This window comes from Lagopus leucura, unplaced genomic scaffold (assembly GCF_019238085.1).
Source record: "Lagopus leucura isolate 7727_CA_CO unplaced genomic scaffold, USGS_WTPT01 Super-Scaffold_100004, whole genome shotgun sequence".
Taxonomy (NCBI): Eukaryota; Metazoa; Chordata; class Aves; order Galliformes; family Phasianidae; genus Lagopus; species Lagopus leucura.
Window position 1 is genome coordinate 5,652,417 of NW_024962264.1, and position 12,770 is coordinate 5,665,186.

Here is a 12,770-nt window from a genome sequence, read left to right on the forward strand (position 1 = left end):
TTTTTATTTAATGTGAAAGGTGACGTGTAGTGTTTCTTTAAATCTGTAGTTGGAAGCAGAATGCATCTCTTCATGCTGTACAAAAATCAATTTACCAAAGCAGAAGTGTATTCTAGACTGTGAAAGAGAGTGGAAATGAAGCAGTTTTGGAGGTAGCACTTGGTACTAACTGCCATATGTTTAATTCCAGCTTTGTAGAGGAAAGCCTTTGTTCCCCCTCGATTTTAAGCAATAAAATAAAATTAAAAAAAAAAAAAGTGGAAAATGTACAGCAAAAAATAATAGGAAAAGAAAAATAATTATATTTTGAATTAGAAATAAAAAGGATGAGAAAAGAAAATGCTGAGGGAAAAGAGAAAAAAAAGAGGAAAACAGATATGTCTGTACCCCTACTATGCACTCTAAAATCTGTATAGCATCTACTGAATGAGGAAGAAAGTTGCTGAAAGATATACTGGCACTGACATTCATTTCTCTGAGTGTACTAAGAATTCATTCTGCTGTGTGTACTAAGAACTGATCCAGCTCCCATCAGTTTTCTAGAGTTCACTGCTGGCTGCAAATCATAAATACTGCTCGTACCAGAATTCTTGCTTCCTTACATGTGCCTCTTCATATTCAGGAAAGCCATCAGATCAACCCTAATCATATCACAGGGTATGATATCACTGCTCATCATACAAATTGACCTCATGTAAGTTTTGTTGGAATAATTTGGGTGGTTTTCTGACTGTGTGTATAAACAGCTTCCCAGGTTACAACCTGTGCTGGTTCAGTGAAAGCCTGAGTATGCCTTTCTGACAGCTCAGTCAGGTGAACTGCTACATCTCTGAGGGAGAAGAAAAAATGTTTTGAGAGAGATTGAAAAATGTTGCATTTAATCTTTTCAACAAGAAGCCATCAATCCATTGCCTTTGGGGAGACACTGAGAAAACTTCAGAGTAACGGAAGATAATTTACATTTGATAGCTTAAATATAAGAGCAGAGAAAATAGGCCATTATAGCGATGAAACAACCTCCATTGTTACTTGATCTACAAAAAAATATCTTCTAAGAGGATTGAAGGTTGATAAATAATCTGTAGCTGCATCATTCAACTACTCTTTTTTACAAATTATAGCCTTCATGTAAAATTTAAACCTATCTTCTATCTTTTTACCATGACTATTTAGATACTATAAAAAAAAAAACAAACCTAATTCATAGCTGTGGGGTTACAGAATGCCATATCTTTTTGGTGAGTGCTTTGCTGGTTACAGTTACCAGGTCTCACTGCAACAAGATTTCTTATCTTCTATCTTATTTTAGAGTTTTTACACTGAGAAGCAGGTAATAGATGTATATTATTGTTATAATTATTCTTATACATGCATGTATTTGCAAAAACACAATCAGTATGCTGAACAAGTTGCTGCCACTGGAATATCAAAAGATCAGAAGTTTCACTGTACTGGTATGAGACATTTGTTTTGCTTACACTTTACCCTTTTAATATTGTACCCCATTTTTTTTTTTCCTGCCTGTTTCATTGACTATACTTATTTTAAACCTGTATAAAATCTGAATTTATATATTGATTTCTAATTTTAGTTCCTTTGCTGAAAGTGGAACCCCTACAGACTTGCAGAGGACTTAAATTGATTAAATACAATGGCAGAATTGTAGAAAAATATGACTATCTGATGCTATGTTAGTAATTACTATTAAAAAGGTAATAGAACTTGCTGAAGTTAGCATTTCAATTGTTATTGAACAAATCTATTCTTTATCTGTAGTATTTTTCTTAAGACAATAGTAGTTGCGTTTCATGGACACAGCTGTTGGTAACTTTTAAAGGGTAAATTAGGTGGGAATGTAATAGTATTGTATCCGTAAACTTGTTTCTGCACTTACGCTGCCATTAATGACACTTGTCTACTGGTTTCACTTAGGGTAGATGCATCTCTATGGATCATCCCTCTCTTTCCTGGCCAGGGAATCCTGCAGTTCATGGTTTCCCAGCATCAGTTAGACTTGAAGGATCTCCTTCCCTGAGAATATATCTACCTCACAGTGTGGACACTGTCACTTCTGCCCATGCAGACTTTAAACCGGAAACTTGAGGTTTGCATGTGGGAAAATTTTGGCTGGGTTGATTGTGTTCCAGTTCAGGTTGGGAATCTCTGTGCTTGTTAGCACTGAGACTGTGAGAACATGGCAGTGGTGCTTTATGGGCTACAAAGCGTAGACTTAGTTATTTGGGTCTCTGTCAGTTCTGTTTGGGTCTCAGTCAGTTAAGGGATCTTTTTGCTGCTATCTAGACATGATTTGAGGTTGGTTTTTTTTTTTTGTTTCTTTATTTTTTTTTTTAATGGAATATGCTTTAAATTTTTGCCAAGTCCAGTCTGCAGTGAGTTTTTTCTGTTCATCCAGGCACAAGTATTTTTACATTTTTTGTGCTAATAGTTTATGAATGTGATCACGTATATGCAATATTACACTTGACTCTGACTAGAACTGAGAAGGCTCATTTGCTCATACTTTATGTTCTTCCTTGTCTTTCAAAATTACTGTTAACTTGTGATTAACATTGTTTTCTGCACTATATAGAATACTGAATTTACTGTTTAGACTGAAAGAGCCAACACAAATGATGTCTCTTAAATTGTAATTGACTGTGTGCTAGGAAAAGCTTTTAAAAATTTCTGTCTGATGTTGACTTGCATCTTCATCTCTGAAATATTTCAGATTATCCATTCTCCTGTGTGTCCTTACTTCAGAAAAGCTTTTTTTTTTTTTTTTTAATGTCACTCTTCGTTTTGAAATGTGGTCTTTGAATACCAATGAACAAAATAATGTTTTTGATTGACAGCTGTAATTAAAAAAAAAAAAACACCTCTCTTTCAGGGAATTGTTTGTAATGGCTTGGAATATTTGCTTTCTTATGATTCAGCACCATTTCCCACAAGCGATACAATATTTCTTAAGAGGTTTGCCTTGTCAAACATTGTTAAAATATAAATAAAATAAACAAAATGGTTTTGAAGCTACTGGGTACCAGTAATGGCTTTTTGTCTTAAATGTGAAACAAATATGAATTTTACCTAAACTTTACCTGAACTGCAGGTTTTTCTCAGGCTACACAAAGTGACAGTTATATTCCTATGCTGTTCACTACAGCTTTGTCTGGCTTTAAGTTTTGGAGTCAAGGGGCAGCAAGTGATTCCTATGGATTTCGTGTTAAGAAGTGGTTCATAAATTATGGATGAAGTGGGACAGTTATTAGTATTTAAAGACAATTCTTGAAGATAAATATTAATAGGTGTAAAAACCTGAAGGAATTCCAAACAAAACCTTTCTGAAATAGGCCAATTAAGCAAAGTTTGTATGATTCAATAAATATTGCTACTGATACTGAAATGGTGGGTTAATGATGTATGCACAGATATGAGCCATATCCTGATATCCTGCCTGTTATTTATACAGATAAATGAATCCTCATAGCATAACTCCTTGACTGCTAAGTGAGTCTTCAGAGTTCATTTTCCAAGTAGTGATTTCTACACAAGCAACTTGAGTGAAATCTTTGCACCATTCACTTACCTTGTTTGCTTTAACCTTGGTCTGAGGCAGATTTATGTAAGAGAGAGAGATGCCCTTGAAGAGGGATGGCCAAGAAATAACCCAAACCAGGCAAGCATGGATTGTCGGCAACTCGGTTGTTAGAGCTGCTATGTCCAGTAGAAGTGATCAGTGTAATCTCCTCTCTCAAAAGCTTGCATAAACTTGTTTACATTTTACAGATGATAATTTTTTAAAAAGTTTAAAACATTTCAAATATGTTTCAGTTCTAAGGAATAGCAAAATGAAAATATTCCCAGTTGAATGAATATGCAAACTCTTAAATAAGGTCAATGCAAAGTGAGAGAGTATAAAGAGGTAATTAAAGGATTTGATAAATGCAAGTACAGTTGGGCCTGCTATTCATTTCTGCTACTCTTGCTATTCTTTCCCATCTGATGTTGTGAAATAAGTAACAATCATCCTGCCTGTCCAGTCCAAGCTGAAGCTTTGTCTAGATATTCTAACATTCTCCTTGCTTTATGTGCACATTCTGCAAAATATGAATCTGTTCTCATTTTACACAGAATATTATTGTGAAGATTTCTCTTATGCTCTTTTTTTTTTAGGCTATCTGATTGTATTGCCCTTCAATCAAATGGCATTTGAGATGCATGGGAGATCTATGTGCTACTAGGTAAGGATTTTGTGATTTTTTTGATGAAATTGCTATGTCAACCCATTATTTCTAAAGCTTAGAGAAAGAAGTTTAACATTGTTTTAGAATAATTCTGGTTTTGTGAGTACTCAAAGATTATTTGTTTCAGATAATTTATTCCTACTTACACGAGCTAATTCTTCCTTTTTATTTTTGGTGAATTGAGCACAGTATGCTGGAGATCTGATATGCAGAGACTGAAACAGTAATTACAGAGTCATTGTGCAGAGCCTTGTGATATGATGCCCTTACTGTGAAGCATTCTGTTTTGTCAATAAGCTTACATCAATACTTGGCAGGTCATTTCTGCAATTTTAATAGTTCAGAATATGAACTAGACGAAGTCAGTAATACCAAATAGGAGCTGCTTTGCATCTGAAATTGACAAATCCTACTTTGAAAGCATGCATGAACATGAGGATCAAACTTAGATTTTAACATTTACATTTTTTTTGGAATTGGAAAGTGTCTGATCCACTTCTAATTTACCTGTTGTTAATTTCCTGAATCTTTCCTAATCCCTTGCAGCTGAGATGTCCTCACCATTGGAGAAGCAATTAACAAAATCCCTGTCTGGAGTCTATGAAGCATCTGTTAAGGAAGTATAAAAGGTTAACTTAAATCCCAGCACACAGTTGTCAGACTAGAACAAATCAGCATGGAGAATTACCTGGAGGCACCACAAGGGTAAGGTGGAGCATATGTGTGGTAAAAAGGTTGTTTATGACTAGCAGAATTAATTTTCCAGGATGAGAAGGTCAGACATGCACAAATGAAGGCTGTCTGTGATGAGTAGAGGCTGTTTTAGTCTCTGGATTTCACCTGGCAAGCACCAAGGTATATTTCATTGGTGTATCCAAACTCAAAACACTTAAAAGTTGTGATTTCAGAGGTGCCAATGAATGTTGTCTCCTTTGTACCAGGTTCAGTGGATTAATCACAGTGATGCTTAAGACAGTTATTTCTTCTTTCTTTATTTAACAGTATAAACTCTTTTAACCCTCCAAAATGGAGTACTCCTGTCTGTGTCATGTCAATGCAAGATGAAGTTTTTTGTATCAAAAGAATTAGACTTACTGTCTAATTCCAGCATCCAAATATAGTAGGCTCTGTATTTGTTGTAACTGAAAATGTCTTTGTTAAATTTATCAAGCATATAAATGTATGATAATTGTAAAATGTTGGAAATGTTCAGATTGGGTCTTCGTATGATATAAATAAGCATTATTCTTCTATTGCTACTGCTGATTAAGGTAGGTATGTACTACCACATACTCACTCCCACCTTTTCCTATGGTAAAGCTTGATTCCGAGACACTTGGTTGATATCCAAAGGATGTGTACTAGCGTGTGATTTTGTCTAAACTGTGTTCTACATTTGTAATATTTTGTACTTAACACTGGCATATATATATTTTTAAAGAGTAAGCACTCACGCATTAGCTTGTGTATGTTAGCAGAGTTGAAGCTGGCATAACAAAAATGTGAATTTGCTGGAAATAATTCAGAAAGAAAAGCTACCGAAGAGACTGGAGATTGATAGGAACAATTAGTGGAAAAAGAATAAATGGTCTGGTTGTACCTTTTTCATGCAGGCAAAATTGAACAGAAGATTATTTATTTGATTTTGGAGGAGTGAGGAACAACAGCCAAGAAAGGAGATGTAGCAGTCAGGGAAGAAGTTACTCAAGAGACATGATAAATGTCTCATATGCTTGAATACAGAAAAAAAATTTTAAAATGTGGTTGAAAGCAACATAATTAAAGTAAAGGGTTAAGTTCACTACAGCAAAACTAAGTATAAAAAGTAGATGAAAAAAGAGAAAAAATTTCCATGGCAATAAAATTAATTAGGATGTGGAATGGGAGCCCCAATAAAGCTACAGAGAATCCATTGCTGGGATAATTAAAAGTGTAACTGTACCAATTGTTAAACAATGTGAAGCAGAGAAAAGACAAGCATTTGGAAGAATGGAGTAATGAACCATGGGCGTTCATTATCTCTGATCTGTGTGTGCACGTATGATTAAGGTGACAACTGAAAAAGATATATTGTGCTCATGGAGTTGTTCCCTGGAAAATGAAACGTTTGACTTCAGAACTTAAGTTGAAACTTAAGACTTTAGTCTCATCCTGATTCTGTTACTCCTTTTTTTTTTTTTTTAATTATTTGTTTGCTTTTGTTCACATTTAAAGTGTTTAATGCAATTCGAGACAGATTTTCAGTGTACTTTTCAGAATGTATGTTCCATTTGGGAGCACTGCTACAAACTCATGGACCCAGACACTTACGGTCTTTCCCTGCTAAATACTAGGGTACCAACAGCGATATGCTCAAACCTGTTTTGCACAAAATTAATTTTGTTGAGTGCAAATCCTATGGCTTTAATTTGGAAGTTGATTTTGCTTGGGAACCTACTGTATTTTGAGTGGATATTACAGTTCCTGTGCAAGCAGAGAATGTTTCATGTGTTCTTGCTGTTTATATGCCTTTTTGACCAGCATCCCTAATGACATGACAAATGCATGTCTCACCTCTCAACCAGTTACCTCTGACGTACAGAGGAAGTAAACTAACATGTACAATCTTTCAGAGTCGGTTCAGAGTCCCTTGCCATCACTCTTGTAGTCTTAGAGAAGGCTGAGGACTTAACTTGTACTGAAGAAAAGTACCAAGCCACTGGAAACAGCATGTTTATTTATTACCGTACTATGTGGCCTAGGGAGCTTTTAGATCAATATTACTTTCTCTTCCCTATAAGAATTACAAGTGATCCAAACATGAAATATTTCAAGTGAGAAGTTTGGATATTATTTTTCCTGTGGTGCGGTTTTTCCCTTTGTTTTAATGCATTATTGATTTTATTTATTTATTTATTTTTTTCTTTGCCATTCACCCCAAACCATTGCAAAAAGTATACTTGATGACTTGGTTATGAAAGATGAGATGTTTACTTTCATTACTCTACACTGTATTTAGTTAATTACATAAACCTTTGACAGCTGCTAGGACTTCTTGGACATTACCCTTCCTTTTATGTACTGCATTAAAAAAACTCTGCTGCAGAGTGCAAATTCCCCTTTTGGAACAACTGAAGGAATGTTAGTACCGATAATGAAGTAACTGGTTATTAGATTTGCATACCAACTGACGTGTTTGGGGGATTTATTATTTTGTTACTTCCTCCTCCTTCCTCCTGAAGGTTAACGCTCTGGTTAGAAAACTTTGTTTACCACTGCTAATATGTCCCATGATTGATTGAGTCACCTTATCAACATTGGATTTGCTTTTTCTTTAGGGAATAACTGTCTTTTAGAAATAAGTTACGGTGAAATATCAGAAGAAAGAAAGCAAAACTCTATGGTTAACTTCCTTTTTGAGACTGGTTAAAAACACCCTATTTGTGTTTTGCCTTTATTGCTTCTATGAGTAACAGTACTATTTTTATGAGTATCTATAGTGCAGATTTTCAGCCCACGATTTGTCTATTGCTATTTGAACTCTCACATTTTCTTTGTCTTAATGCCAAAAGTTGGCCACATTCATAAATTTGTGACATGCTAGACAAGAAATTAAATTTTGAAAGCAAGACTTAGTTTTGATGTTTAAAAACAGCTTGCTTTAAAGCTTACTTGCCCTAGCCTATGAAGAACAGCTCAGTTTTAATGCTCTGTCATTTTTGGGGAGTTGTATTTCATTTCGTTTCTCTTTGCACCTTCTACAGATTAAGTTCCTGCTTTCTTTCACATGAACTCAGTGGGTACTGTATAAATTATTTTAGTTACACTGTCTTTTACAATGGTTTTAGAAACAGCTGTTGACTTGATAGAAGTTTACCTATTCCCTTTGAAGGAGGGAAAAGTCTCCAATAATCAACCTCCCTTTGCATTACAAAAAGCGAGTAGAAATATGCTCATTTCCCACGTAGGAGAGAAGAGAAAAAAATACTGAAAAAGAAATTTAATCAACTGCTTTCAAAGGTTACTGGACTGTGGCTAAACAATTTAGCTGAAAATTCATGCTTTGATATAGTTTTTTCCAAAATCTTATCTAATCAGTGTTGATTATTATTATCCATAGAACAATAAACAAACTAATATATTTCTTATTTTCTGAGGTTCTATATTAAGCTTGCTCTTTTCAGTTGTTGAATCTTGATATTTATGTTTTTATGATTATTATCATTTGCATACTTTATTATTCCTACCAAATCACTGAGTGTTAAGCACCTACAAGGAACAGCTGTACCTCCTTTTTAGAATACTGGCCTCATACCTACTATCTCAAGTGATGTCAGGACGTATAGCTTAGTAGTTGATTATATTTTTGTTTAGTCTCTTTGCCATGCTAAGAACATCTGTTATAAATAGTTTGACAAAGAAAATGTCAAGAATACTGTGAGAATTAAAATTGACACTGTCTTTCATCAGTGTTGAGACTGTCAGAACTTGTACAAGGCAGACCTAACTATCCACAGCAGGCAATCTGGTGCCAGCTTGCTGTTAAATAACCAACATTTAACAAGGAATAGTGTGTAAATGTACCGTGTGGTTTAAAACACTGTGTTAAGCATCATTAAAACTGAGTCCCCTTAGAGCCTTATTAAAAAAAAAAAAGTCCTTTCTCTCTCTGTAGTAAAACATTTTCTCTCTGACTGTTTCAATTAAGTCTCTAACAATGCAAACAAAATGCCTTCTAATTCAGTACCACACTGGAGAACTACTGTTACTGTCAAATGTACAAAAGCAGGTGGAAAAAAATAACTATCTTTATAGAACAGTGTATAATCAGTAAATGAGAAACATCAGGTGGCCATGTTTCCTTGGTTTTCTCAAGTCCACCAGCCCTGTTAAGATTTGTCTTTGTAAATATTTCAGTGTCTGTGTTTTACTTGACCATCTGCGGTTAAGCTGTAATCCCCCTAGCTCATAGGCATCAAGGTTTTAGGATTTGCAGAAACCAATATGCTGAGCAAATTCCTGCCCTAAGCTGATTGATTAACGTTCAGTTACAAACTGATGGTGTAGGGTAGTTTTTAATTTGGAGGAAAGGTGAGAATAAAAGCATATCTGTTTGGACAGAGTGCAAGCATTCTGTTTGGGAAGAAATATTTCATTCCTAACGTTTAGTGCTTCATAAAAAAAAATTAAATTTTTAATACATTCTTATAGCACATTGTCTGTGCCCAAGTTCCACAGACTTCCTTCTAGTTTGTGAAGCACTGGAGCCTTCATAACTGGATATAGTGGCCAAAATGAACGTGCCCAGGGATTAATTACAAGACAGAAGGGAAATTGCAACTGCATGCTAAAAACTTAGAAGCTCTGAGACACAACCCCATCAGACACTTGAAGTACTATGACAGTAACCTGGTAATGGTCATTAAATATTAGGTACTACATGTAAAACATCTGTAAACATGATTTGGTGTGCCTGATAAAAATGAACATACTGGACATAAGCAAAAAAGTGTTTTCTTATAGTGGAATTGAAAAATAAAAGGTTTGAATGAGATTAAGCATTGCCAACTATAAATGCTCGTAGAACGGAGCGGAAGGTTGTAATATCATGTTCAATCAACGAAATTATGGTTGCTTTTGATTTATTTTGAATTACATACATTGCAAATGAATTTTCTTTTCTAAGCCAGTCAAGCATGGCTACTACTGATTTTTTGGCTTCTAAAACAGAATACCCCAAAAGACAGCTTCGTGTATGACTTCCTAAGGATCCATCCAAGATGTTTCTGTGAGATCCAGCCCAGCTGTGATAATAATGATCAATAATGAGACTCTTGAAGAAAATTAAATGCGAATGACTTTTAGAAGAATATGCTATTACTGACCAGCAATGGTGATGATCACTGAACTGACTAATCCCTGCTTTTTTGACTTCAGGGACTTCTGCATTCCCTATGGGTGATGTGATACTTCTAAAAGAGCTGCGTATTGAGTCATTGGTGCCTCTTTCATTTGCTAGATCCTCCATACAGTGTCTCCCAAGATAGTACCTTTTCTGTTTTGATCAGGGGACATAAAACAGCTTAAAGTAATTGGCATTTTAAATCTTGCCACATTTGCATACTTTTTACCTTCTGGGAGAAATAACATTTAAAATTTTAATATATAATGGCAGATCTTCTCGAAGTATGGTGTTAAAAGCTCCAAAAAATGCTATTGGATTCAGCATAGATTTTTCTGTACGTGATGTTTTGCATTTTTACAGCACAGTATTCAGTGATACCAAGTTAATACAGTGTGGTGATGTTGTGAGTTGGCGATTGTACTATGTGTACATTTTGATGACTGTTTGTCTTTGTTATGAAAATAAAGATGCTTAGATTACTTTTTAGAATTTTTAAGTGCACATCATTTTCATTTTAGGCAGTGTAGCATAAGTTTAATTATTGCTTTGCTGAAATCTTTGCTTGTGTCTCTTAAAATGCAAATAATATTATGGAGAGAATGAATGGCATCACATACCCACAACAGATTTCATTGCAGACTATAGCAAGTGTTTTAGATCATGTTATTAAAAGCTGAAAATGTATTGATTTCTTGTGGTCTCAGAAGGGCAATGCATTTTCTCCTGTTCTAAGTAAAAATAAACCAATACATGAGTGCATTAATGGTGCTATTACTGAGTAGTAGCAGTATGTTTCTTAATGTCTCAGGCCTCAATCATGCAATCACTTACATGTTTTACTATAGGCAGTTTCACAGACCCATTATACTCAATTGGATTATTTGTCTCAGAAATGAATTCAGACTACATTCAAGTCACACATTCCCTTCTAAGTGAATGTGAATTTCATGTGCATTACGTAAGCCTAAGCTGGAGAAAGATATTTTGAGCCATTGAGAGTAGTGCAATTTACTATATAGTGCCATATTTCCAGTGAACTTTTGACTGTGTTCATTACTAAGATGATTTATATTTTATCTTGTACAGCAAGATGAGTAACATATTCCAATGCTGCCAGGTCACAGAATAGGTAAGTGTTGGTAGTTTCTTCTATTAGTCAGCTGTAGCCACATATTTCACTCCTTTTAGTCCTCATTCCCTCCAGATGTGACCTTGTCTAGTTTTCCTTGTGAAAAGGATGATGTATCCTTGGGGTTTTTGTAACGGGTCAGATAGCATTTCTTTGGCACTAAAGTCATGAAATGTCTCCAAGAGACACCAGAGACAATTGAGACGATTATTTTTACGCGTTTATTTAAATGTCATTTGAAATCTCTCAATACATGTAGAAAGAAAATGCATGTAGAAATAACCTGTTTTCACTTGTAGGACATTTTAGTAAGCTATAGAAAAATGACCAGGTTCTTGTCACTGACAGATTTTGCATGTATCAGAACACAATATGCTTTAGGTAATAAGAGTTATGTAGGAAGGCTGTAGCTTTTTTTTAATACCTTTTTACCCAACTTGGATGTATGCACCTAATTACCTGGAGGGATTGCATTGCAGATGTTTTAATGGTTTTTGATTTACTAGGAAGTTTTGGTCAGTGTGAAGGCCAGACCCAAATGTACATCCACATTTCTTTCTGGAGAACTTGTCTAGAAGCCCCAAGATCAGGAGGTAGAGAACAGAGATTGGAAGAATGACTAGCTGCATAAGATATATTCCTGCTTCAGGCCATGACCAGATAGTCTGTTGACTTACAAGGGTTTCTGTTTGACTCTAACCTACCAGACTTATTGGAACTCTCCCACTGTGCAAGAATTGGAACCTAAATCCCATACCGTAGCTCTGGATGCCAGATGGCATTTTGCCAATGTTATTACATGAGGAAAAAAAAATAAATCACCTTTAGATTCCAGAGCTGTCACAAAAAGCTGTGCCTCTCAGCATGAGAGTCAGCTGGCAAGACAGATTTGTACTCCCTACTCAGAAGTCTTGAACATAATAAATATGTGTTGTGTGCTCAGGCTGTGGAAAGGAGATGACCTTCTCCATTCAGATGTAGGAGGAAAAGGCATGGAGGGGAAAGAAGGGGAAGAGTTTGTCGTATTGAGCATTCCCTTATCCTCACTCAGCTAAGTGATCTTTGTGGCCCTGCTGTTGTCTCTGTAGTTCCAAACCATCACGACTGCATCAGAGCTAGTGAACTGACTGCAGAGGAAATTCATACATATATATGAATGCATACTCATTTCAGGTAGACTTGTATCTGAAAAGATGACATAAGAACAAATGTGCTTTTGAGACACAAACACTCTCGGCGCTGTTTTTGATTGGCTGCACGATCCACAAAAAATAAGTTAGAGCTTAATTTTTCGCAGATAAAATAGTGATAAACTGAAATAGTATCAGTTCTGGCTACCCACCTGTTCTTACTGAGCCTCTTCCATTCAGAAGTAGAGGTATAATAGGTGTAAATATCATCTGGGCCATTAAAGGGACATGTTTGGTTGAGTTTTTGCATTTCTGTGTTAATTAATGGTTCTAAGCTCTGCCATAGATGTCATTAACAACCAGCAGAAGATTTCATCTCTTATTTT